The following is a 5,452-nucleotide window of genomic DNA, read 5'->3' as shown; positions in this document are numbered from 1 at the left end:
CACAAGTTTTGTTTTTGTTTTGTTACCCCAAAGAAGTATAACTTCTAACACACACCGATTTTTTTTGGACAGAGCACAGGACGAACCAGTCAATTATCCAGAGATTGCAAATAAAGGAACGGCTCTCGACAATATGTTCGGCGCGGACCAGACAACCTGGAGAGACTGGTGGCTTTAAGTGGCCTCCAGGGAAGGCGAGGCAGGGGAAAAGCATCGGCGCGCTGGAGTGACCAAGTGAAGGAGTTGACTGGGGGGCAGTATTCACTCTGTCCTGAGAGAAGCAGAGGTTTGAGAATGGTGGAAAATCTTGGTCACTCAAAAGATGACGAACACAAAGCTGGTCATGATCCTTAGTCATGTGGGAACGACCAAGAAGAAGTACTTGATTTTTTTTTAGTTTTATTAAATAGGGATCTGAAAATTTGAGTTTGGTCAATATTTTCAAGAGAAACACTAGAACCCAGAAAAATTTATCGTTGTTCAATTATTAATTTATTTTAATGGTACCTACCTGTTTTATGTTATTAGTCTGAATTGAAATACTTAGAAGTCTAATAGAGGTTCAACAGCCCCTGATAAAGGCGGTTGCCCACATTCATTTATAGAGCCAAAATGAATAAAACAATATTTACAGATTTTTCGCCAAGCACGTAAAAATTCAACATACCCAATCTATTAAACCAGTTTTCTTTGATTAGTTTAAATTATCTGGATTTAGGTAGGTAGGTACGTACTATTTATTTTGAATTTATTTTAATGTGTTACTTTAAAACATAGGTTGCAAAAAATCTGTGTCTAATCGGTGTAGGTATAGTATAAAAATATGCATAAATCATAATCTACGCCGTGTTATATAGTATAACTTATGAGAGCATAGCAAGAAATAATAATAATTATATAAATAAAAAGATAACATATTTACAAAAAACAATTGTCTATAGACATAACTGCATACCTGAGAGGTATATTGACGCATTTCTTTTGCATTAGCATACATTAGGTACGGCAATATAGCCTCTACATCTTAAAGAATAGAGTAGATATAAAAAATCAAACAATTTGTTGTCGTTTTCCACCAAGGGCAGGCACACGTATTTGTTTTTCCCTAATGTATAATGGCGATTGGAGATAACCAAATTGGCTCCTGTCAGTCAGTTTTTGACTGGCCATGGTAGATTAGCTGCCAAGCTCTTTGAGCTTGGACTTGTCACTCGACCGACATGTCCATGTGGCGGAGAACTACAAGTGAAGCCACATCCACTGGGAATGTCCAAGAATGTGCTCCGAGAGGGAAGATATGCTCAAGTCGGTCCAAAAAGTTGTTATGCCCATCTGATATGGTCGCTACAATGGCCAACTTTATAGTTTAAAAAAAATGTTGTGGACGTGAAGATAATATATTCACATAGTTTTTATATGGCCGTATTGTTCACCTTTGTTTTTGTATTATTTTATAATTAAATTAATTTTCTCTTAGGTTAGTTCTTGTGTTTTCTATCCCGTAGCACGTATTCTTAATTTAAGTCAACTCAGTCAAAGCTCGCTTGAGAGCGTAGCGACCTCAGTCTTGGGTATCTGCTCCTGAGACATTACTAGGCGTAAAAAACTGCTGATGCTTTACACCAAACTTAGGGCATCGTGATCGCTTGATTAAGACCGAGTGTGGTGCGGGACCGGTTGGTTTGGAGGGGTCATTGTTTGTGTTGTCATTTGCACAGCAGCCAAAAGCTTTTGCAGTAATGTCATACACTCAAACAATATGTATAATAAGTCTGCAGCTGACGTTAGTTTATATTTTAAATTACTTATGTAATTACGTGCATAATACGATAGTAGTTATTAAACTGGTTATTTCATTTAAAAACATAATTATAGTAATAGAAATTAATGCAAAGTCAGACAGTCAGAAAAATAAGATACCTTGGTAGTAGAAGTAGGTACCTACAGACAACTATGCGTAAATACCTGTATTACTTTAATTACGGTCATGATGTTAGAATGATAATGTTATTTAAAACATCAACAATATTACTGTGCTCAAACTAGAATTTTGTTTTTTTTGAAAATCAAGAACTATAATACATAGGTACTATTCATAAAGCTTAATTATTTATTTCAATAACTGGTTTGGTGTGTGTAAGCGCATGGGCCAATACGGCTTGAGTTTGAAGGTTTTGAAGAAAACGAGGAACTTGATGTAGAAAAACAGAGAATATCAGCTACAAACAGATCATACTTATCGCTTGGCTACAGAAAAAAGTTTTTATAACTAAGTACTAAATTGTAACGCATATACCTAGTTTTTTCCAGACCTGAACAATTACACCAACATAGGGAAAAATAATAAATTGTGAAATAAAATAATTTCTCGAAAAAAACATGTAATATTTCGCAAATCAATATAATAATATGTACGTTGATAATAAACAAAATATTATGTAGAGTTGTCAGCACAATAAGTTCATAAGGCGTAAGTAGATTACCTAGTATTCACTGAAAACTCAACACGATAGAGAAGAAGCCCACATACTTATAGGTATTTTAGTAAAAATTGTCAACAAATATTTTATCCTGACATGCATACACAAATTATTTGAAAAAGGAACGAAATTGAGAATAAGCGGATTATGTACATACATACATCGAATATATTATTTTATATACGGTCGTTATAATGAAATAAAAATATCAATACTTGGTATCGGTATCATTTATCTGAAAAAAAGGATCGATACTTGCAAGTATCGTTTACGATGTCCCTTATATTTTTCAGATACAGTGTGCAATATGAAGTCGATAATAATTTGTGTATAAGCCATTTAAATGGTGTGTAAGAGTAAATTATACACCATTTGTATAATGAATTGTTTGTATGGAAAATTAATAGGTAACGAAGGAAGTTGTTTCACCGGTTCCTAATATTATTGGAGTTTGCCAGTTCTCCGATTGTCGGTTCCGGATCGAAAAATATTTTTCGGCTATTTGGTTCGTTAATTATGGTTTATTTAAATGAAATTAAAACATTTTTGATGGTAATATATTATTATGTTTTATAGTTATACTGTCCCGTTTGGAAAGGGACTCTCCCATTTTAAGAGCACTCCCCGTCCATCCTGTCATTTGATGAATTAAATAAATCGTATAATTACACCGATTTCGTCCCGTTTTTTAGATACTGTGGATAAGAAAAGATTTATATTTAGTACGATAACGATGAAAGCATGTCTTCTTTTGGGAAATCTTGAATTTATAAATTCTGGTAGGTATATACTGACGTATGTTACTATTTTTTAATTGAGGTATGCCTATTTTTCTAAATGAATTTATAATAAATACAATGCAGATGAAAGTTAAAATATTCTTTTAATAAATTACTATTAAAATATTAATTTTTATAATTTTTTGCGAACAATATTATTTTTGTGGTTAGATTGTCATCTTCGGCGTCTTAAAAGCGCGTCAGGAAAAGTTATGCCGTGACGAAGCTACGAATATTTTTTCATATAACAAAATGTACGTAGGTAAAAACAATAAAATTGTAATTTGAAATTCTTCTCCTTTGATAGTTTGAAAGTTTCAAATTGTCAGTTAGGTCCTTTGTCTTACCAACCTCGATATATAATAATATTATATATATTATAGTCTATGGCCTATGCTGAAGGAAATAAGTTTTCCTATATTATTTTGTATAAACGTACTTGTTTTCATGATATTTTAAAAATAAATTTAGGAATTAATTTTTTCGTCAAATATGTATATACACTTACCTACTTACATAATATAATTTTATTGTATTACTTTTCCGATAAAAAAATCGGTGTGTGTACCTACTTATGTACGCTCGTTAGAAGTTATACTTCTTTGGCGTAACAAAACAAAATAAGCCGTTACCAGAGTCTATTAATATTACAGTGGATTAGGTTGACGAAAACGTACGCGATTCATCTGTGTCTCATAAATACATGATAATTGTAATTTAATTATTGCATTGGACCAAAACTCATTTTTGGCACACAGCGATTATAATCGATTCAGAAGTGCCCATGATGAATTAATAAAAAATCAAATTTTAATATATTTTTTGAATTATTTACCAACTCAACATTCACAAAATTTAGTTATTTATTGATATATAATTTTACTCATAAATAATACTTACGTATATAAATATAGCCACAAATCTTGAGACACAATCTTTACAATGAAAAATAAATACACACTCCAATATAAATAAAGTTTAATGAATATAAATTAACAGTGTAGAATGTTAGTCTCCAGAAATTTGTTTATAAACATATAATATTTATTATGACACAATATTGGTTATGTTTACAACACGTGCTGTTTACTTGGTTATATTGAACGACTAACTAAATGACACTATGTGCATTTGCATGTACCCTTGATATCGAAATGAATGTAATCATAATAATAAATTATGTATTACATCGGCGGCGCAACTTCGTTACACGCCAAAAATACACTCTGATCTGTTTTCCAAAACGCGCTAAAAGAAGTATAACTTCAAAAACTAAAAATATGATAGGTACTTACACAGAAAGTACTACGTGAATCACTGATAAGACCAGCGGGTCTATTCTATACACAAGGCTATTTTCGATCCGCTACGGCAGCTAAATAAGGTAAAAAAGTATCGAATTATTAACACTTATTGTAACAATTACAATAATTTAGTTATAGTTGTTACAATAAGTGCTATGTTTTAACAGAACCTCTCTTGGCTGTGATAAATTTTAGACCGAGATAGACATTTTTGAGATTTCAGACGGTTAACTTATTGTAATTGTTACAATAAGTGTTAATACTTCGATACTTTCCTACCCTATTTAGTTGCCGTAGCGGACCGAAAGCAGGCTTGTGTATAGAATAGACCCGAAGGACTATTTTATTATCATGATTGATTTTTATGCAAAACATAGACGTATTTAGACGAAATTTAAATAGTTTGTGACTGCCTAATCTGCTTTATGCAAACCGTTACTGGGTGGATGTGATGAAGTACGGTAGGACAATAGGCGGGCTTCGAGCGGTGCTCTGCCAAGTGGCACGCTTCGCAGCGTGTGTATGGCTGCCACCGATGTCACCTGATCGATACCTATCGGATAGGTGATTATACACGTGTTCGTCACCGAGCTTTCACTTTTTCTATATATCTGTGTCGCCCAATACTCAAATCAAATCCCGTATCGCTTCAAATCATTCGCATACCGCAGGAGTACTCCTTCCACAGTTTCTGAATCGCCGAATTAGAGATAATGTTTAAAAAATTACAAAAACATTAACTTTAAAATCCAGATAAAATTAAGTAGAAGTACCAAATATTTAAACTGAAGTTACTAAGTTATATAGCATACCGGTTCGTATTTTTTCCATTTCGAGTCACGTTTCAAAAACTAGAATGTAGATGTTTTTTTTATCGTAGATAGCAAAA

This window comes from Rhyacophila brunnea, unplaced genomic scaffold (assembly GCF_057557595.1).
Source record: "Rhyacophila brunnea isolate RB1 unplaced genomic scaffold, BYU_Rbru_1.0 scaffold_2, whole genome shotgun sequence".
NCBI lineage: Eukaryota > Metazoa > Arthropoda > Insecta > Trichoptera > Rhyacophilidae > Rhyacophila > Rhyacophila brunnea.
The sequence above is the reverse complement of the archived record's forward strand: the minus strand, read 5'-3'. Positions refer to the sequence as shown.